This window comes from Equus caballus, chromosome 23 (genome assembly GCF_041296265.1).
Source record: "Equus caballus isolate H_3958 breed thoroughbred chromosome 23, TB-T2T, whole genome shotgun sequence".
Classification (NCBI taxonomy): domain Eukaryota; kingdom Metazoa; phylum Chordata; class Mammalia; order Perissodactyla; family Equidae; genus Equus; species Equus caballus.
In genome coordinates this window covers 2,777,722-2,799,223 of record NC_091706.1, presented here as the reverse complement: position 1 = coordinate 2,799,223, position 21,502 = coordinate 2,777,722, and positions in this window count along the sequence as shown.

Here is a 21,502-nt window from a genome sequence, read left to right as displayed (position 1 = left end):
GCGTAGCCCGCAGGTGATTTTGGCGTGTCCGGCAGGTGGTTCCGCCGTGCTCGGCAGGTGGTTCAGGCATGGCCGTCACGTGGTTCCAGTCTGTCCAGGACGTGTTTCCAGCTTCTCCGGCAGGTGGCTCTGGTACGTCTGAGAGGTGGTTCCGCCATGGCTGGCAGGTGATCCGGGACCGTCCCCCAGGTGGTTCTGGCATAGCCAGCAGTTGATATTGGCCTGTCCGGCAGGTGGTTCCAGCGAGTCGAACAGGTGGCTCCGGCGTTCTTGGCAGGTGGTTCCGGTCTGTCCGGTAGGTGTTTCCGGCGTGTCTGGCACGTGCTTCCGGCATGCGCGGCAGGGGATACCGTAGTGTCCGCCAGGTGGTTCTGGCATACCCGGCAGGTGATTTTGGCGTGGCCGGCAGGTGTTTCTGGCGAGTCGAGCAGGTGGCTCCGGCATGCTCGGCAGGTGCTTCCGGCGTCTCCGGCCCTTGGTTCTGGTGTGTCTGAGAGCTGGTTCCGGCATGTCCGGCAGATGATTCCGGAGTGTCCGCCAAGTGGTTCTGGCATACCCAGCAGGTGATTTTGGCGTGTCAGGGAGGTGGTACCGGTGAGTCGAGCAGGTGGTTCCGGCGTGCTCGGCAGGTGGTTCAGGCGGTTCTGGCAGGTGGTATCCGTCTGTTCGGGGTGTGGTTCCAGCATCTCATGAACACATTTCTGGCACGTCTGAGATGTGGTTCCAGCCGGCCCGACAGGTGTTTCCGCAGTGTCCGCCAAGCGGTTCTGGCGTAGTTGGCAGGTGATTTTGGCATGAGTGGCAGGTGGTTCCAGCAAGCCTGGCAGGTGATTCCAAAGTGTTCACCAACTGGTTGTGGCGTAGCCGGCAGGTGATTTTTGCGTGATCGGCAGGTGGTTCTGGCGAGTCGAGCAGGTGGTTCCGGCGTGCTCGGCTGGTGCTTCCGGGGTCATTGGCACGGGGTTCTGGCATGTCTGAGAGGTGGTTCCTGCATGCCCGGCAAGTGATTCCGGAGTGTTCGCCAAGTGGTTCTGGCATAGTCGGCAGGTGATTTTGGCATGTCCGGCAGGTGGTTCAGGCGAGTTGAGCAGGTGGTTCCAACGTGCTTGGCAGGTGCTTCCGGCGTCTCCGGCACGTGTTTCTGGCACATCTGACAGGTGGTTCCGGCATGCCCGAAAGGTGATTCCGGTCTGTCCGGTAGGTGGTTCCAGCCTGCACGGCATGTGGTTCTGGTACGTCTCAGAGGTGGTTGCGCACGCGCAACAGGTGATTCCGGACTGTCCGCCACATGGTTCTGGCACGTCTGAGAGGTGGTTCCGGCATGCCCGGCAGGTCATCCCAGAGAGTCCTCCAAGTGGTTCTGGCATAACACGCAGGTGATTTTGGCATGTCTGGCAGGTTGTTCCGTTGTGCTTGGCAGGTGGTTCAGGCTTGGCCGGCAGGTGGTTCCAGACTGTCCAGGACGTGTTTCCAGCTTCTCCGGCAGGTGGTTCTGGTACGTCTGAGAGGTGGTTCCGCCATGGCTGGCAGGTGATTCCGGACCGTCCCCCAGGTGGTTCTGGCATAGCCAGCAGTTGATATTGGCCTGTCCGGCAGGTGGTTCCAGCGAGTCGAACAGGTGGCTCCGGCGTGCTCGGCAGGTGGTTCCGGTCTGTCCGGTAGGTGATTCCGGCGTGTCCGGCACGTGCTTCCGGCACGTCTGAGAGGTGGTTCCGGCATGCGCGACAGGTGATTTCGGAGTGTCCGCCAGGTGGTTCTGGCGTACCCGGCAGGTGATTTTGGCGTGTCCGGCAGGTGTTTCTGGCGAGTCGAGCAGGTGGCTCCGGCATGCTCGGCAGGTGCTTCCGGCGTCTCCGGCACGTGGTTCTGGTGTGTCTGAGAGCTGGTTCCGGCATGTCCGGCAGATGATTCCGGAGTGTCCGCCAAGTGGTTCTGGCATACCCGGCTGGTGATTTGGGCATGTCAGGTAGGTGGTTCTGGCGAGTCGAGCAGGTGGCTCCGGCGTGCTCGGCAGGTGGTTCAGACGGGTCTGGCAGGTGTTTTCCGTCTGTTCGGGGTGTGGTTCCAGCATCTCATGCACATGGTTCTGGCACGTCTGAGATGTGGTTCCGGCCGGCCCGACAGGTGTTTCCACAGTGTCCGCCAAGTGGTACTGGCGTAGTTGGCAGGTGATTTTGGCATGACCGGCAGGTGGTTCCAGCAAGCCCGGCAGGTGATTCCGAAGTGTTCCCCAACTGGTTGCGGCGTAGCCGGCAGGTGATTTTTGCGTGTCCGGCAGGTGGTTCTGGCGAGTCGAGCAGGTGGTTCCGGCGTGCTCGGCAGGTGCTTCCGGGGTCATTGGCACGTGGTTCTGGCATATCTGAGAGGTGGTTCCGGCATGCCCGGCAGGTGATTCCGGAGTGTTCGCCAAGTGTTTCCGGCGTAGCCGGCAGGTGAGTTTGCATGTCCAGCGGTCGTTCCGGCGGGTCGAGCCGGTGGTTCCGGCATGTCCGGAAGGTGGTTCCGGTCTGTCCAGCAGGTGGTTCTGTGGTGTCCGGCACGAGGTTCAGTCTGAGAGGCTGTGCCGGCATGCCCCTCACGTGATTCCGGCTTGTCCCCGAAGTGGTGCTGGTGTAGCGGGCAGGTGATTTTGGCGTGTCCGGCAGGTGGTTCAGGCGAGTTGAGCAGGTGGTTGCGACGTGCTCGGCAGGTGCTTCCGGCGTCTCCGGCACGTGTTTCTGGCACATCTGACTGGTGGTTCCGGCATGCCCAAAAGTTGATTCCGGTCTGTCCGGTAGGTGGTTCCGGCGTGCACGGCACGTGGTTCTGGTACGTCTCAGAGGTGGTTGCGTATGCCCAACAGGTGATTCCGGACTGTCCGCCACGTGCTTCTGGCACGTCTGAGAGGTGGTTCCAACATGCCCGGCAGGTCATTTCGGAGAGTCGTCCAAGTGGTTCTGGCGTAGCCCGCAGGTGATTTTGGCGTGTCCGGCAGGTGGTTCCGCCGTGCTCGGCAGGTGGTTCAGGCATGGCCGTCACGTGGTTCCAGTCTGTCCAGGACGTGTTTCCAGCTTCTCCGGCAGGTGGTTCTGGTACGTCTGAGAGGTGGTTCCGCCATGGCTGGCAGGTGATCCCGGACTGTCCCCCAGGTGGTTCTGGCATAGCCAGCAGTTGATATTGGCCTGTCCGGCAGGTGGTTCCAGCGAGTCGAACAGGTGGCTCCGGTGTTCTTCGCAGGTGGTTCCGGTCTGTCCGGTAGGTGATTCCGGCGTGTCTGGCACGTGCTTCCGGCATGCGCGGCAGGATATTCCGTAGTGTCCGCCAGGTGGTTCTGGCATACCCGGCAGGTGATTTTGGCGTGTCCGGCAGGTGTTTCTGGCGAGTCGAGCAGGTGGCTCCGGCGTGCTCGGCAGGTTGTTCAGACGGGTCTGGCAGGTGTTTTCCGTCTGTTCGGGGTGTGGTTCCAGCATCTCATGCACATGGTTCTGGCACGTCTGAGATGTGGTTCCGGCCGGCCCGACAGGTGTTTCCACAGTGTCCGCCAAGTTGTACTGGCGTAGTTGTCAGGTGATTTTGGCATGACCGGCAGGTGGTTCCAGCAAGCCTGGCAGGTGATTCCAAAGTGTTCACCAACTGGTTGTGGCGTAGCCGGCAGGTGATTTTTGCGTGATCGGCAGGTGGTTCTGGCGAGTCGAGCAGGTGGTTCCGGCGTGCTCGGCTGGTGCTTCCGGGGTCATTGGCACGGGGTTCTGGCATGTCTGAGAGGTGGTTCCTGCATGCCCGGCAAGTGATTCCGGAGTGTTCGCCAAGTGGTTCTGGCATACTCGGCAGGTGCTTTTGGCATGTCCGGCAGGAGGTTCAGGCGAGTTGAGCAGGTGGTTCCAACGTGCTTGGCAGGTGCTTCCGGCATCTCCGGCACGTGTTTCTTGCACATCTGACAGGTGGTTCCGGCATGCCCGAAAGGTGATTCCGGTCTGTCCGGTAGGTGGGTCCAGCCTGCACGGCATGTGGTTCTGGTACGTCTCAGAGATGGTTGCGCATGCCCAACAGGTGATTCCGGACTGTCCGCCACATGGTTCTGGCACGTCTGAGAGGTGGTTCCGTCATGCCCGGCAGGTCATCCCAGAGAGTCCTCCAAGTGGTTCTGGCATAACACGCAGGTGATTTTGGCATGTCTGGCAGGTTGTTCCGTTGTGCTTGGCAGGTGGTTCAGGCTTGGCCGGCAGGTGGTTCCAGACTGTCCAGGACGTGTTTCCAGCTTCACCGGCAGGTGGTTCTGGTACGTCTGAGAGGTGGTTCCGCCATGGCTGGCAGGTGATTCCGGACCGTCCCCGAGGTGGTTCTGGCATAGCCAGCAGTTGATATTGGCCTGTCCAGCAGGTGGTTCCAGCGAGTCGAACAGGTGGCTCCGGCGTGCTCGACAGGTGGTTCCGGTCTGTCCGGTAGGTGATTCCGGCGTGTCCGGCACGTGCTTCCGGCACGTCTGAGAGGTGGTTCCGGCATGCGCGACAGGTGATTTCGGAGTGTCCGCCAGGTGGTTCTGGCGTACCCGGCAGGTGATTTTGGCGTGTCCGGCAGGTGTTTCTGGCGAGTCGAGCAGGTCGCTCCGGCATGCTCGCCAGGTGCTTCCGGCGTCTCCGGCACGTGGTTCTGGTGTGTCTGAGAGCTGGTTCTGGCATGTCCGGCAGATGATTCCGGAGTGTCCGCCAAGTGGTTCTGGCATACCCGGCGGCTGATTTGGGCATGTCAGGTAGGTGGTTCCGGCGAGTCGAGCAGGTGGCTCCGGCGTGCTCGGCAGGTTGTTCAGACGGGTCTGGCAGGTGTTTTCCGTCTGTTCGGGGTGTGGTTCCAGCATCTCATGCACATGGTTGTGGCACGTCTGAGATGTGGTTCCGGCCGGCCCTACAGGTGTTTCCACAGTGTCCGCCAAGTGGTACTGGCGTAGTTGGCAGGTGATTTTGGCATGACCGGCAGGTGGTTCCAGCAAGCCCGGCAGGTGATTCCGAAGTGTTCCCCAACTCGTTGTGGCGTAGCCGGCAGGTGATTTTTGCGTGTCCGGCAGGTGGTTCTGGCGAGTCGAGCAGGTGGTTCCGGCGTGCTCGGCAGGTGCTTCCGGGGTCATTGGCACGTGGTTCTGGCATATCTGAGAGGTGGTTCCGGCATGCCCGGCAGGTGATTCTGGAGTGTTCGCCAAGTGTTTCCAGGGTAGCCGGCAGGTGAGTTTGCATGTCCAGCGGTCGTTCCGGCGGGTCGAGCCGGTGGTTCCGGCGTGTCCGGCAGGTGGTTCCGGTCTGTCCGGCAGGTGGTTCTGTGGTGTCCGGCACGAGGTTCAGTCTGAGAGGCTGTGCCGGCATGCCCCTCACGTGATTCCGGCTTGTCCCCGAAGTGGTGCTGGTGTAGCGGGCAGGTGATTTTGGCGTGTCCGGCAGGTGGTTCAGGCGAGTTGAGCAGGTGGTTGCGACGTGCTCGGCAGGTGCTTCCGGCGTCTCCGGCACGGGTTTCTGGCACATCTGACTGGTGGTTCCGGCATGCCCAAAAGTTGATTCCGGTCTGTCCGTTAGGTGGTTCCGGCGTGCACGGCACGTGGTTCTGGTACGTGTCAGAGGTGGTTGCGTATGCCCAACAGGTGATTCCGGACAGTCCGCCACGTGCTTCTGGCACGTCTGAGAGGTGGTTCCAACATGCCCGGCATGTCATTTCGGAGAGTCGTCCAAGTGGTTCTGGCATAGCCCGCAGGTGATTTTGGCGTGTCCGGCAGGTGGTTCCGCCGTGCTCGGCAGGTGGTTCAGGCATGGCCGTCACGTGGTTCCAGTCTGTCCAGGACGTGTTTCCAGCTTCTCCGGCAGGTGGTTCTGGTACGTCTGAGAGGTGGTTCCGCCATGGCTGGCAGGTGATCCCGGACCGTCCCCCAGGTGGTTCTGCCATAGCCAGCAGTTGATATTGGCCTGTCCGGCAGGTGGTTCCAGCGAGTTGAACAGGTGGCTCCGGCGTTCTTGGCAGGTGGTTCCGGTCTGTCCGGTAGGTGTTTCCGGCGTGTCTGGCACGTGCTTCCGGCATTCGCGGCAGGTGATTCCGTAGTGTCCGCCAGGTGGTTCTGGCATACCCGGCAGGTGATTTTGGCGTGGCCGGCAGGTGTTTCTGGCGAGTCGAGCAGGTGGCTCCGGCATGCTCGGCAGGTGCTTCCGGCGTCTCCGGCACTTGGTTCTGGTGTGTCTGAGAGCTGGTTCCGGCATGTCCGGCATATGATTCCGGAGTGTCCGCCAAGTGGTTCTGGCATACCCAGCAGGTGATTTTGGCGTGTCAGGGAGGTGGTACCGGTGAGTCGAGCAGGTGGTTCCGGCGTGCTCAGCAGGTGGTTCAGGCGGTTCTGGCAGGTGGTATCCGTCTGTTCGGGGTGTGGTTCCAGCATCTCATGAACACGTTTCTGGCACGTCTGAGATGTGGTTCCAGCCGGCCCGACAGGTGTTTCCGCAGTGTCCGCCAAGCGGTTCTGGCGTAGTTGGCAGGTGATTTTGGCATGACTGGCAGGTGGTTCCAGCAAGCCTGGCAGGTGATTCCAAAGTGTTCACCAACTGGTTGTTGCGTAACCGGCAGGTGATTTTTCCGTGATCGGCAGGTGGTTCTGGCGAGTCGAGCAGGTGGTTCCGGCGTGCTCGGCTGGTGCTTCCGGGGTCATTGGCACGGGGTTCTGGCATGTCTGAGAGGTGGTTCCTGCATGCCCGGCAAGTGATTCCGGAGTGTTCGCCAAGTGGTTCTGGCAAAGTCGGCAGGTGATTTTGGCATGTCCGGCAGGTGGTTCAGGCGAGTTGAGCAGGTGGTTCCAACGTGCTTGGCAGGTGCTTCCGGAGTCTCCGGCACGTGTTTCTGGCACATCTGACAGGTGGTTCCGGCATGCCCGAAAGGTGATTCCGGTCTGTCCGGCAGGTGGTTCCAGCCTGCACGGCATGTGGTTCTGGTACGTCTCAGAGGTGGTTGCGCATGCCCAACAGGTGATTCCGGACTGTCCGCCACATGGTTCTGGCACGTCTGAGAGGTGGTTCCGTCATGCCCGGCAGGTCATCCCAGAGAGTCCTCCAAGTGGTTCGGGCATAACACGCAGGTGATTTTGGCGTGTCTGGCAGGTTCCGTTGTGCTTGGCAGGTGGTTCAGGCTTGGCCGGCAGGTGGTTCCAGACTGTCCAGGACGTGTTTCCAGCTTCTCCGGCAGGTGGTTCTGGTACGTCTGAGAGGTGGTTCCGCCATGGCTGGCAGGTGATTCCGGACCGTCCCCCAGGTGGTTCTGGCATAGCCAGCAGTTGATATTGGCCTGTCCGGCAGGTGGTTCCAGCGAGTCGAACAGGTGGCTCCGGCGTGCTCGGCAGGTGGTTCCGGTCTGTCCGGTAGGTGATTCCGGCGTGTCCGGCACGTGCTTCCGGCACGTCTGAGAGGTGGTTCCGGCATGCGCGACAGGTGATTTCGGAGTGTCCGCCAGGTGGTTCTGGCGTACCCGGCAGGTGATTTTGGCGTGTCCGGCAGGTGTTTCTGGCGAGTCGAGCAGGTGGCTCCGGCATGCTCGGCAGGTGCTTCCGGCGTCTCCGGCACGTGGTTCTGGTGTGTCTGAGAGCTGGTTCCGGCATGTCCGGCAGATGATTCCGGAGTGTCCGCCAAGTGGTTCTGGCATACCCGGCTGGTGATTTGGGCATGTCAGGTAGGTGGTTCCGGCGAGTCGAGCAGGTGGCTCCGGCGTGCTCGGCAGGTTGTTCAGACGGGTCTGGCAGGTGTTTTCCGTCTGTTCGGGGTGTGGTTCCAGCATCTCATGCACATGGTTCTGGCACGTCTGAGATGTGGTTCCGGCCGGCCCTACAGGTGTTTCCACAGTGTCCGCCAAGTGGTACTGGCGTAGTTGGCAGGTGATTTTGGCATGACCGGCAGGTGGTTCCAGCAAGCCCGGCAGGTGATTCCGAAGTGTTCCCCAACTGGTTGTGGCGTAGCCGGCAGGTGATTTTTGCGTGTCCGGCAGGTGGTTCTGGCGAGTCGAGCAGGTGGTTCCGGCGTGCTCGGCATGTGCTTCCGGGGTCATTGGCACGTGGTTCTGGCATATCTGAGAGGTGGTTCCGGCATGCCCGGCAGGTGATTCTGGAGTGTTCGCCAAGTGTTTCCAGGGTAGCCGGCAGGTGAGTTTGCATGTCCAGCGGTCGTTCCGGCGGGTCGAGCCGGTGGTTCCGGCGTGTCCGGCAGGTGGTTCCGGTCTGTCCGGCAGGTGGTTCTGTGGTGTCCGGCACGAGGTTCAGTCTGAGAGGCTGTGCCGGCATGCCCCTCACGTGATTCTGGCTTGTCCCCGAAGTGGTGCTGGTGTAGCGGGCAGGTGATTTTGGCGTGTCCGGCAGGTGGTTCAGGCGAGTTGAGCAGGTGGTTGCGACGTGCTCGGCAGGTGCTTCCGGCGTCTCCGGCACGTGTTTCTGGCACATCTGACTGGTGGTTCCGGCATGCCCAAAAGTTGATTCCGGTCTGTCCGGTAGGTGGTTCCGGCGTGCACGGCACGTGGTTCTGGTACGTCTCAGAGGTGGTTGCGTATGCCCAACAGGTGATTCCGGACTGTCCGCCACGTGCTTCTGGCACGTCTGAGAGGTGGTTCCAACATGCCCGGCAGGTCATTTCGGAGAGTCGTCCAAGTGGTTCTGGCGTAGCCCGCAGGTGATTTTGGCGTGTCCGGCAGGTGGTTCCGCCGTGCTCGGCAGGTGGTTCAGGCATGGCCGTCACGTGGTTCCAGTCTGTCCAGGACGTGTTTCCAGCTTCTCCGGCAGGTGGTTCTGGTACGTCTGAGAGGTGGTTCCGCCATGGCTGGCAGGTGATCCCGGACCGTCCCCCAGGTGGTTCTGGCATAGCCAGCAGTTGATATTGGCCTGTCCGGCAGGTGGTTCCAGCGAGTCGAACAGGTGGCTCCGGCGTTCTTGGCAGGTGGTTCCGGTCTGTCCGGTAGGTGTTTCCGGCGTGTCTGGCACGTGCTTCCGGCATGCGCGGCAGGTGATTCCGTAGTGTCCGCCAGGTGGTTCTGGCATACCCGGCAGGTGATTTTGGCGTGGCCGGCAGGTGTTTCTGGCGAGTCGAGCAGGTGGCTCCGGCATGCTCGGCAGGTGCTTCCGGCGTCTCCGGCACTTGGTTCTGGTGTGTCTGAGAGCTGGTTCCGGCATGTCCGGCAGATGATTCCGGAGTGTCCGCCAAGTGGTTCTGGCATACCCAGCAGGTGATTTTGGCGTGTCAGGGAGGTGGTACCGGTGAGTCGAGCAGGTGGTTCCGGCGTGCTCGGCAGTTGGTTCAGGCGGTTCTGGCAGGTGGTATCCGTCTGTTCGGGGTGTGGTTCCAGCATCTCATGAACACGTTTCTGGCACGTCTGAGATGTGGTTCCAGCCGGCCCGACAGGTGTTTCCGCAGTGTCCGCCAAGCGGTTCTGGCGTAGTTGGCAGGTGATTTTGGCATGAGTGGCAGGTGGTTCCAGCAAGCCTGGCAGGTGATTCCAAAGTGTTCACCAACTGGTTGTGGCGTAGCCGGCAGGTGATTTTTGCGTGATCGGCAGGTGGTTCTGGCGAGTCGAGCAGGTGGTTCCGGCGTGCTCGGCTGGTGCTTCCGGGGTCATTGGCACGGGGTTCTGGCATGTCTGAGAGGTGGTTCCTGCATGCCCGGCAAGTGATTCCGGAGTGTTCGCCAAGTGGTTCTGGCATAGTCGGCAGGTGATTTTGGCATGTCCGGCAGGTGGTTCAGGCGAGTTGAGCAGGTGGTTCCAACGTGCTTGGCAGGTGCTTCCGGCGTCTCCGGCACGTGTTTCTGGCACATCTGACAGGTGGTTCCGGCATGCCCGAAAGGTGATTCCGGTCTGTCCGGTAGGTGGTTCCAGCCTGCACGGCATGTGGTTCTGGTACGTCTCAGAGGTGGTTGCGCATGCCCAACAGGTGATTCCGGACTGTCCGCCACATGGTTCTGGCACGTCTGAGAGGTGGTTCCGGCATGCCCGGCAGGTCATCCCAGAGAGTCCTCCAAGTGGTTCTGGCATAACACGCAGGTGATTTTGGCGTGTCTGGCAGGTTGTTCCGTTGTGCTTGGCAGGTGGTTCAGGCTTGGCCGGCAGGTGGTTCCAGACTGTCCAGGACGTGTTTCCAGCTTCTCCGGCAGGTGGTTCTGGTACGTCTGAGAGGTGGTTCCGCCATGGCTGGCAGGTGATTCCGGACCGTCCCCCAGGTGGTTCTGGCATAGCCAGCAGTTGATATTGGCCTGTCCGGCAGGTGGTTCCAGCGAGTCGAACAGGTGGCTCCGGCGTGCTCGGCAGGTGGTTCCGGTCTGTCCGGTAGGTGATTCCGGCGTGTCCGGCACGTGCTTCCGGCACGTCTGAGAGGTGGTTCCGGCATGCGCGACAGGTGATTTCGGAGTGTCCGCCAGGTGGTTCTGGCGTACCCGGCAGGTGATTTTGGCGTGTCCGGCAGGTGTTTCTGGCGAGTCGAGCAGGTGGCTCCGGCATGCTCGGCAGGTGCTTCCGGCGTCTCCGGCACGTGGTTCTGGTGTGTCTGAGAGCTGGTTCCGGCATGTCCGGCAGATGATTCCGGAGTGTCCGCCAAGTGGTTCTGGCATACCCGGCTGGTGATTTGGGCATGTCAGGTAGGTGGTTCCGGCGAGTCGAGCAGGTGGCTCCGGCGTGCTCGGCAGGTTGTTCAGACGGGTCTGGCAGGTGTTTTCCGTCTGTTCGGGGTGTGGTTCCAGCATCTCATGCACATGGTTCTGGCACGTCTGAGATGTGGTTCCGGCCGGCCCTACAGGTGTTTCCACAGTGTCCGCCAATTGGTACTGGCGTAGTTGGCAGGTGATTTTGGCATGACCGGCAGGTGGTTCCAGCAAGCCCGGCAGGTGATTCCGAAGTGTTCCCCAACTGGTTGTGGCGTAGCCGGCAGGTGATTTTTGCGTGTCCGGCAGGTGGTTCTGGCGAGTCGAGCAGGTGGTTCCGGCGTGCTCGGCATGTGCTTCCGGGGTCATTGGCACGTGGTTCTGGCATATCTGAGAGGTGGTTCCGGCATGCCCGGCAGGTGATTCTGGAGTGTTCGCCAAGTGTTTCCAGGGTAGCCGGCAGGTGAGTTTGCATGTCCAGCGGTCGTTCCGGCGGGTCGAGCCGGTGGTTCCGGCGTGTCCGGCAGGTGGTTCCGGTCTGTCCGGCAGGTGGTTCTGTGGTGTCCGGCACGAGGTTCAGTCTGAGAGGCTGTGCCGGCATGCCCCTCACGTGATTCTGGCTTGTCCCCGAAGTGGTGCTGGTGTAGCGGGCAGGTGATTTTGGCGTGTCCGGCAGGTGGTTCAGGCGAGTTGAGCAGGTGGTTGCGACGTGCTCGGCAGGTGCTTCCGGCGTCTCCGGCACGTGTTTCTGGCACATCTGACTGGTGGTTCCGGCATGCCCAAAAGTTGATTCCGGTCTGTCCGGTAGGTGGTTCCGGCGTGCACGGCACGTGGTTCTGGTACGTCTCAGAGGTGGTTGCGTATGCCCAACAGGTGATTCCGGACTGTCCGCCACGTGCTTCTGGCACGTCTGAGAGGTGGTTCCAACATGCCCGGCATGTCATTTCGGAGAGTCGTCCAAGTGGTTCTGGCGTAGCCCGCAGGTGATTTTGGCGTGTCCGGCAGGTGGTTCCGCCGTGCTCGGCAGGTGGTTCAGGCATGGCCGTCACGTGGTTCCAGTCTGTCCAGGACGTGTTTCCAGCTTCTCCGGCAGGTGGTTCTGGTACGTCTGAGAGGTGGCTCCGCCATGGCTGGCAGGTGATCCCGGACCGTCCCCCAGGTGGTTCTGGCATAGCCAGCAGTTGATATTGGCCTGTCCGGCAGGTGGTTCCAGCGAGTCGAACAGGTGGCTCCGGCGTTCTTGGCAGGTGGTTCCGGTCTGTCCGGTAGGTGTTTCCGGCGTGTCTGGCACGTGCTTCCGGCATGCGCGGCAGGTGATTCCGTAGTGTCCGCCAGGTGGTTCTGGCATACCCGGCAGGTGATTTTGGCGTGGCCGGCAGGTGTTTCTGGCGAGTCGAGCAGGTGGCTCCGGCATGCTCGGCAGGTGCTTCCGGCGTCTCCGGCACTTGGTTCTGGTGTGTCTGAGAGCTGGTTCCGGCATGTCCGGCAGATGATTCCGGAGTGTCCGCCAAGTGGTTCTGGCATACCCAGCAGGTGATTTTGGCGTGTCAGGGAGGTGGTACCGGTGAGTCGAGCAGGTGGTTCCGGCGTGCTCGGCAGTTGGTTCAGGCGGTTCTGGCAGGTGGTATCCGTCTGTTCGGGGTGTGGTTCCAGCATCTCATGAACACGTTTCTGGCACGTCTGAGATGTGGTTCCAGCCGGCCCGACAGGTGTTTCCGCAGTGTCCGCCAAGCGGTTCTGGCGTAGTTGGCAGGTGATTTTGGCATGACTGGCAGGTGGTTCCAGCAAGCCTGGCAGGTGATTCCAAAGTGTTCACCAACTGGTTGTGGCGTAGCCGGCAGGTGATTTTTGCGTGATCGGCAGGTGGTTCTGGCGAGTCGAGCAGGTGGTTCCGGCGTGCTCGGCTGGTGCTTCCGGGGTCATTGGCACGGGGTTCTGGCATGTCTGAGAGGTGGTTCCTGCATGCCCGGCAAGTGATTCCGGAGTGTTCGCCAAGTGGTTCTGGCATAGTCGGCAGGTGATTTTGGCATGTCCGGCAGGTGGTTCAGGCGAGTTGAGCAGGTGGTTCCAACGTGCTTGGCAGGTGCTTCCGGCGTCTCCGGCACGTGTTTCTGGCACATCTGACAGGTGGTTCCGGCATGCCCGAAAGGTGATTCCGGTCTGTCCGGTAGGTGGTTCCAGCCTGCACGGCATGTGGTTCTGGTACGTCTCAGAGGTGGTTGCGCATGCCCAACAGGTGATTCCGGACTGTCCGCCACATGGTTCTGGCACGTCTGAGAGGTGGTTCCGGCATGCCCGGCAGGTCATCCCAGAGAGTCCTCCAAGTGGTTCTGGCATAACACGCAGGTGATTTTGGCGTGTCTGGCAGGTTGTTCCGTTGTGCTTGGCAGGTGGTTCAGGCTTGGCCGGCAGGTGGTTCCAGACTGTCCAGGACGTGTTTCCAGCTTCTCCGGCAGGTGGTTCTGGTACGTCTGAGAGGTGGTTCCGCCATGGCTGGCAGGTGATTCCGGACCGTCCCCCAGGTGGTTCTGGCATAGCCAGCAGTTGATATTGGCCTGTCCGGCAGGTGGTTCCAGCGAGTCGAACAGGTGGCTCCGGCGTGCTCGGCAGGTGGTTCCGGTCTGTCCGGTAGGTGATTCCGGCGTGTCCGGCACGTGCTTCCGGCACGTCTGAGAGGTGGTTCCGGCATGCGCGACAGGTGATTTCGGAGTGTCCGCCAGGTGGTACTGGCGTACCCGGCAGGTGATTTTGGCGTGTCCGGCAGGTGTTTCTGGCGAGTCGAGCAGGTGGCTCCGGCATGCTCGGCAGGTGCTTCCGGCGTCTCCGGCACGTGGTTCTGGTGTGTCTGAGAGCTGGTTCCGGCATGTCCGGCAGATGATTCCGGAGTGTCCGCCAAGTGGTTCTGGCATACCCGGCTGGTGATTTGGGCATGTCAGGTAGGTGGTTCCGGCGAGTCGAGCAGGTGGCTCCGGCGTGCTCGGCAGGTTGTTCAGACGGGTCTGGCAGGTGTTTTCCGTCTGTTCGGGGTGTGGTTCCAGCATCTCATGCACATGGTTCTGGCACGTCTGAGATGTGGTTCCGGCCGGCCCTACAGGTGTTTCCACAGTGTCCGCCAAGTGGTACTGGCGTAGTTGGCAGGTGATTTTGGCATGACCGGCAGGTGGTTCCAGCAAGCCCGGCAGGTGATTCCGAAGTGTTCCCCAACTGGTTGTGGCGTAGCCGGCAGGTGATTTTTGCGTGTCCGGCAGGTGGTTCTGGCGAGTCGAGCAGGTGGTTCCGGCGTGCTCGGCATGTGCTTCCGGGGTCATTGGCACGTGGTTCTGGCATATCTGAGAGGTGGTTCCGGCATGCCCGGCAGGTGATTCTGGAGTGTTCGCCAAGTGTTTCCAGGGTAGCCGGCAGGTGAGTTTGCATGTCCAGCGGTCGTTCCAGCGGGTCGAGCCGGTGGTTCCGGCGTGTCCGGCAGGTGGTTCCGGTCTGTCCGGCAGGTGGTTCTGTGGTGTCCGGCACGAGGTTCAGTCTGAGAGGCTGTGCCGGCATGCCCCTCACGTGATTCTGGCTTGTCCCCGAAGTGGTGCTGGTGTAGCGGGCAGGTGATTTTGGCGTGTCCGGCAGGTGGTTCAGGCGAGTTGAGCAGGTGGTTGCGACGTGCTCGGCAGGTGCTTCCGGCGTCTCCGGCACGTGTTTCTGGCACATCTGACTGGTGGTTCCGGCATGCCCAAAAGTTGATTCCGGTCTGTCCGGTAGGTGGTTCCGGCGTGCACGGCACGTGGTTCTGGTACGTCTCAGAGGTGGTTGCGTATGCCCAACAGGTGATTCCGGACTGTCCGCCACGTGCTTCTGGCACGTCTGAGAGGTGGTTCCAACATGCCCGGCAGGTCATTTCGGAGAGTCGTCCAAGTGGTTCTGGCGTAGCCCGCACGTGATTTTGGCGTGTCCGGCAGGTGGTTCCGCCGTGCTCGGCAGGTGGTTCAGGCATGGCCGTCACGTGGTTCCAGTCTGTCCAGGACGTGTTTCCAGCTTCTCCGGCAGGTGGTTCTGGTACGTCTGAGAGGTGGCTCCGCCATGGCTGGCAGGTGATCCCGGACCGTCCCCCAGGTGGTTCTGGCATAGCCAGCAGTTGATATTGGCCTGTCCGGCAGGTGGTTCCAGCGAGTCGAACAGGTGGCTCCGGCGTTCTTGGCAGGTGGTTCCGGTCTGTCCGGTAGGTGTTTCCGGCGTGTCTGGCACGTGCTTCCGGCATGCGCGGCAGGTGATTCCGTAGTGTCCGCCAGGTGGTTCTGGCATACCCGGCAGGTGATTTTGGCGTGGCCGGCAGGTGTTTCTGGCGAGTCGAGCAGGTGGCTCCGGCATGCTCGGCAGGTGCTTCCGGCGTCTCCGGCACTTGGTTCTGGTGTGTCTGAGAGCTGGTTCCGGCATGTCCGGCAGATGATTCCGGAGTGTCCGCCAAGTGGTTCTGGCATACCCAGCAGGTGATTTTGGCGTGTCAGGGAGGTGGTACCGGTGAGTCGAGCAGGTGGTTCCGGCGTGCTCGGCAGTTGGTTCAGGCGGTTCTGGCAGGTGGTATCCGTCTGTTCGGGGTGTGGTTCCAGCATCTCATGAACACGTTTCTGGCACGTCTGAGATGTGGTTCCAGCCGGCCCGACAGGTGTTTCCGCAGTGTCCGCCAAGCGGTTCTGGCGTAGTTGGCAGGTGATTTTGGCATGACTGGCAGGTGGTTCCAGCAAGCCTGGCAGGTGATTCCAAAGTGTTCACCAACTGGTTGTGGCGTAGCCGGCAGGTGATTTTTGCGTGATCGGCAGGTGGTTCTGGCGAGTCGAGCAGGTGGTTCCGGCGTGCTCGGCTGGTGCTTCCGGGGTCATTGGCACGGGGTTCTGGCATGTCTGAGAGGTGGTTCCTGCATGCCCGGCAAGTGATTCCGGAGTGTTCGCCAAGTGGTTCTGGCATAGTCGGCAGGTGATTTTGGCATGTCCGGCAGGTGGTTCAGGCGAGTTGAGCAGGTGGTTCCAACGTGCTTGGCAGGTGCTTCCGGCGTCTCCGGCACGTGTTTCTGGCACATCTGACAGGTGGTTCCGGCATGCCCGAAAGGTGATTCCGGTCTGTCCGGTAGGTGGTTCCAGCCTGCACGGCATGTGGTTCTGGTACGTCTCAGAGGTGGTTGCGCATGCCCAACAGGTGATTCCGGACTGTCCGCCACATGGTTCTGGCACGTCTGAGAGGTGGTTCCGGCATGCCCGGCAGGTCATCCCAGAGAGTCCTCCAAGTGGTTCTGGCATAACACGCAGGTGATTTTGGCGTGTCAGGCAGGTTGTTCCGTTGTGCTTGGCAGGTGGTTCAGGCTTGGCCGGCAGGTGGTTCCAGACTGTCCAGGACGTGTTTCCAGCTTCTCCGGCAGGTGGTTCTGGTACGTCTGAGAGGTGGTTCCGCCATGGCTGGCAGGTGATTCCGGACCGTCCCCCAGGTGGTTCTGGCATAGCCAGCAGTTGATATTGGCCTGTCCGGCAGGTGGTTCCAGCGAGTCGAACAGGTGGCTCCGGCGTGCTCGGCAGGTGGTTCCGGTCTGTCCGGTAGGTGATTCCGGCGTGTCCGGCACGTGCTTCCGGCACGTCTGAGAGGTGGTTCCGGCATGCGCGACAGGTGATTTCGGAGTGTCCGCCAGGTGGTTCTGGCGTACCCGGCAGGTGATTTTGGCGTGTCCGGCAGGTGTTTCTGGCGAGTCGAGCAGGTGGCTCCGGCATGCTCGGCAGGTGCTTCCGGCGTCTCCGGCACGTGGTTCTGGTGTGTCTGAGAGCTGGTTCCGGCATGTCCGGCAGATGATTCCGGAGTGTCCGCCAAGTGGTTCTGGCATACCCGGCTGGTGATTTGGGCATGTCAGGTAGGTGGTTCCGGCGAGTCGAGCAGGTGGCTCCGGCGTGCTCGGCAGGTGGTTCAGACGGGTCTGGCAGGTGTTTTCCGTCTGTTCGGGGTGTGGTTCCAGCATCTCATGCACATGGTTCTGGCACGTCTGAGATGTGGTTCCGGCCGGCCCGACAGGTGTTTCCACAGTGTCCGCCAAGTGGTACTGGCGTAGTTGGCAGGTGATTTTGGCATGACCGGCAGGTGGTTCCAGCAAGCCCGGCAGGTGATTCCGAAGTGTTCCCCAACTGGTTGTGGCGTAGCCGGCAGGTGATTTTTGCGTGTCCGGCAGGTGGTTCTGGCGAGTCGAGCAGGTGGTTCCGGCGTGCTCGGCATGTGCTTCCGGGGTCATTGGCACGCGGTTCTGGCATATCTGAGAGGTGGTTCCGGCATGCCCGGCAGGTGATTCTGGAGTGTTCGCCAAGTGTTTCCAGGGTAGCCGGCAGGTGAGTTTGCATGTCCAGCGGTCGTTCCGGCGGGTCGAGCCGGTGGTTCCGGCGTGTCCGGCAGGTGGTTCCGGTCTGTCCGGCAGGTGGTTCTGTGGTGTCCGGCACGAGGTTCAGTCTGAGAGGCTGTGCCGGCATGCCCCTCACGTGATTCCGGCTTGTCCCCGAAGTGGTGCTGGTGTAGCGGGCAGGTGATTTTGGCGTGTCCGGCAGGTGGTTCAGGCGAGTTGAGCAGGTGGTTGCGACGTGCTCGGCAGGTGCTTCCGGCGTCTCCGGCACGGGTTTCTGGCACATCTGACTGGTGGTTCCCGCATGCCCAAAAGTTGATTCCGGTCTGTCCGGTAGGTGGTTCCGGCGTGCACGGCACGTGGTTCTGGTACGTGTCAGAGGTGGTTGCGTATGCCCAACAGGTGATTCCGGACAGTCCGCCACGTGCTTCTGGCACGTCTGAGAGGTGGTTCCAACATGCCCGGCATGTCATTTCGGAGAGTCGTCCAAGTGGTTCTGGCATAGCCCACAGGTGATTTTGGCGTGTCCGGCAGGTGGTTCCGCCGTGCTCGGCAGGTGGTTCAGGCATGGCCGTCACGTGGTTCCAGTCTGTCCAGGACGTGTTTCCAGCTTCTCCGGCAGGTGGTTCTGGTACGTCTGAGAGGTGGTTCCGCCATGGCTGGCAGGTGATCCCGGACCGTCCCCCAGGTGGTTCTGGCATAGCCAGCAGTTGATATTGGCCTGTCCGGCAGGTGGTTCCAGCGAGTCGAACAGGTGGCTCCGGCGTTCTTGGCAGGTGGTTCCGGTCTGTCCGGTAGGTGTTTCCGGCGTGTCCGGCACGTGCTTCCGGCACGTCTGAGAGGTGGTTCCGGCATGCGCGACAGGTGATTTCGGAGTGTCCGCCAGGTGGTTCTGGCGTACCCGGCAGGTGATTTTGGCCTGTCTGGCAGGTGTTTCTGGCGAGTCGAGCAGGTGGCTCCGGCATGCTCGGCAGGTGCTTCCGGCGTCTCCGGCACGTGGTTCTGGTGTGTCTGAGAGCTGGTTCCGGCATGTCCGGCAGATGATTCCGGAGTGTCCGCCAAGTGGTTCTGGCATACCCGGCTGGTGATTTGGGCATGTCAGGTAGGTGGTTCCGGCGAGTCGAGCAGGTGGCTCCGGCGTGCTCGGCAGGTTGTTCAGACGGGTCTGGCAGGTGTTTTCCGTCAGTTCGGGGTGTGGTTCCAGCATCTCATGCACATGGTTCTGGCACGTCTGAGATGTGGTTCCGGCCGGCCCGACAGGGGTTTCCACAGTGTCCGCCAAGTGGTACTGGCGTAGTTGGCAGGTGATTTTGGCATGACCGGCAGGTGGTTCCAGCAAGCCCGGCAGGTGATTCCGAAGTGTTCCCCAACTGGTTGTGGCGTAGCCGGCAGGTGATTTTTGCGTGTCCGGCAGGTGGTTCTGGCGAGTCGAGCAGGTGGTTCCGGCGTGCTCGGCAGGTGCTTCCGGGGTCATTGGCACGTGGTTCTGGCATATCTGAGAGGTGGTTCCGGCATGCCCGGCAGGTGATTCCGGAGTGTTCGCCAAGTGTTTGCGGCGTAGCCGGCAGGTGATTTTGCATGTCCAGCGGTCGTTCCGGCGGGTCGAGCCGGTGGTTCCGGCGTGTCCGGCAGGTGGTTCCGGTCTGTCCGGCAGGTGGTTCTGTGGTGTCCGGCACGAGGTTCAGTCTGAGAGGCTGTGCCGGCATGCCCCTCACGTGATTCCGGCTTGTCCCCGAAGTGGTGCTGGTGTAGCGGGCAGGTGATTTTGGCGTGTCCGGCAGGTGGTTCAGGCGAGTTGAGCAGGTGGTTGCGACGTGCTAGGCAGGTGCTTCCGGCGTCTCCGGCACGTGTTTCTGGCACATCTGACTGGTGGTTCCGGGAGGCCCAAAAGTGGATTCCGGTCTGTCCGGTAGGTGTTTCCGGCGTGCACGGCATGTGGTTCTGGTACGTCTCAGAGGTGGTTGTGCATGCCCAACAGGTGATTCCGGACTGTCCGCCACGTGCTTCTGGCACGTCTGAGAGGTGGTTCCAACATGGCCGGCAGGTCATTTCGGAGAGTCGTCCAAGTGGTTCTGGCGTAGCCCGCAGGTGATTTTGGCATGTCCGGCAGGTGGTTCCGCCGTGCTCGGCAGGTGGTTCAGGCATGGCCTTCACGTGGTTCCAGTCTGTCCAGGACGTGTTTCCAGCTTCTCCGGCAGGTGGTTCTGGTACGTCTGAGAGGTGGTTCCGCCATGGCTGGCAGGTGATCCCGGACTGTCCCCCAGGTGGTTCTGGCATAGCCAGCAGTTGATATTGGCCTGTCCGGCAGGTGGTTCCAGCGAGTCGAACAGGTGGCTCCGGCGCTCTTGGCAGGTGGTTCCGGTCTGTCCGGTAGGTGTTTCCGGCGTGTCCGGCACGTGCTTCCGGCACGTCTGAGAGGTGGTTCCGGCATGCGCGGCAGGTGATTCCGTAGTGTCCGCCAGGTGGTTCTGGCATACCCGGCAGGTGATTTTTGCGTGTCCGGCAGGTGTTTCTGGCGAGTGGAGCAGGTGGCTCCGGCATGCTCGGCAGGTGCTTCCGGCGTCTCCGGCACTTGGTTCTGGTGTGTCTGAGAGCTGGTTCCGGCATGTCCGGCAGATGATTCCGGAGTGTCCGCCAAGTGGTTCTGGCATACCCAGCAGGTGATTTTGGCGTGTCAGGGAGGTGGTACCTGTGAGTCGAGCAGGTGGTTCCGGCGTGCTCAGCAGGTGGTTCAGGCGGTTCTGGCAGGTGGTATCCGTCTGTTCGGGGTGTGGTTCCAGCATCTCATGAACACGTTTCTGGCACGTCTGAGATGTGGTTCCAGCCGGCCCGACAGGTGTTTCCGCAGTGTCCGCCAAGCGGTTCTGGCGTAGTTGGCAGGTGATTTTGGCATGACTGGCAGGTGGTTCCAGCAAGCCTGGCAGGTGATTCCAAAGTGTTCACCAACTGGTTGTGGCGTAGCCGGCAGGTGATTTTTGCGTGATCGGCAGGTGGTTCTGGCGAGTCGAGCAGGTGGTTCCGGCGTGCTCGGCTGGTGCTTCCGGGGTCATTGGCACGGGGTTCTGGCATGTCTGAGAGGTGGTTCCTGCATGCCCGGCAAGTGATTCCGGAGTGTTCGCCAAGTGGTTCTGGCATAGTCGGCAGGTGATTTTGGCATGTCCGGCAGGTGGTTCAGGCGAGTTGAGCAGGTGGTTCCAACGTGCTTGGCAGGTGCTTCCGGCGTCTCCGGCACGTGTTTCTGGCACATCTGACAGGTGGTTCCGGCATGCCCGAAAGGTGATTCCGGTCTGTCCGGTAGGTGGTTCCAGCCTGCACGGCATGTGGTTCTGGTACGTCTCAGAGGTGGTTGCGCATGCCCAACAGGTGATTCCGGACTGTCCGCCACATGGTTTTGGCACGTCTGAGAGGTGGTTCCGGCATGCCCGGCAGGTCATCCCAGAGAGCCCTCCAAGTGGTTCTGGCATAGCACGCAGTTGATTTTGGCGTGTCTGGCAGGTTGTTCCGTTGTGCTTGGCAGGTGGTTCAGGCTTGGCCGGCAGGTGGTTCCAGACTGTCCAGGACGTGTTTCCAGCTTCTCCGGCAGGTGGTTCTGGTACGTCTGAGAGGTGGTTCCGCCATGGCTGGCAGGTGATTCCGGACCGTCCCCCAGGTGGTTCTGGCATAGCCAGCAGTTGATATTGGCCTGTCCGGCAGGTGGTTCCAGCGAGTCGAACAGGTGGCTCCGGCGTGCTTGGCAGGTGGTTCCGGTCTGTCCGGTAGGTGATTCCTGCGTGTCCGGCACTTGCTTCCGGCACGTCTGAGAGGTGGTTCCGGCATGCGCGACAGGTGATTTCGGAGTGTCCGCCAGGTGGTTCTGGCGTACCCGGCAGGTGATTTTGGCTTGTCCGGCAGGTGTTTCTGGCGAGTCGAGCAGGTGGCTCCGGCATGCTCGGCAGGTGCTTCCGGTGTCTCCGGCACGTGGTTCTGGTGTGTCTGAGAGCTGGTTCCGGCGTGTCCGGCAGATGATTCCGGAGTGTCCGCCAAGTGGTTCTGGCATACCCAGCTGGTGATTTGGGCATGTCAGGTAGGTGGTTCCGGCGAGTCGAGCAGGTGGCTCCGGCGTGCTCGGCAGGTTGTTCAGACGGGTCTGGCAGGTGTTTTCCGTCTGTTCGGGGTGTGGTTCCAGCATCTCATGCACATGGTTCTGTCACGTCTGAGATGTGGTTCCGGTCGCCCCGACAGGTGTTTCCACAGTGTCCGCCAAGTCGTACTGGCGTAGCTGGCAGGTGATTTTGGCATGACCGGCAGGTGGTTCCAGCAAGCCCAGCAGGTGATTCCGAAGTGTTCCCCAACTGGTTGTGGCGTAGCCGGCAGGTGATTTTTGCGTGTCCGGCAGGTGGTTCTGGCGAGTCGAGCAGGTGGTTCCGGCGTGCTCGGCAGGTGCTTCCGGGGTCATTGGCACGTGGTTCTGGCATATCTGAGAGGTGGTTCCGGCATGCCCGGCAGGTGATTCCGGAGTGTTCGCCAAGTGTTTCCGGCGTAGCCGACAGGTGATTTTGCATGTCCA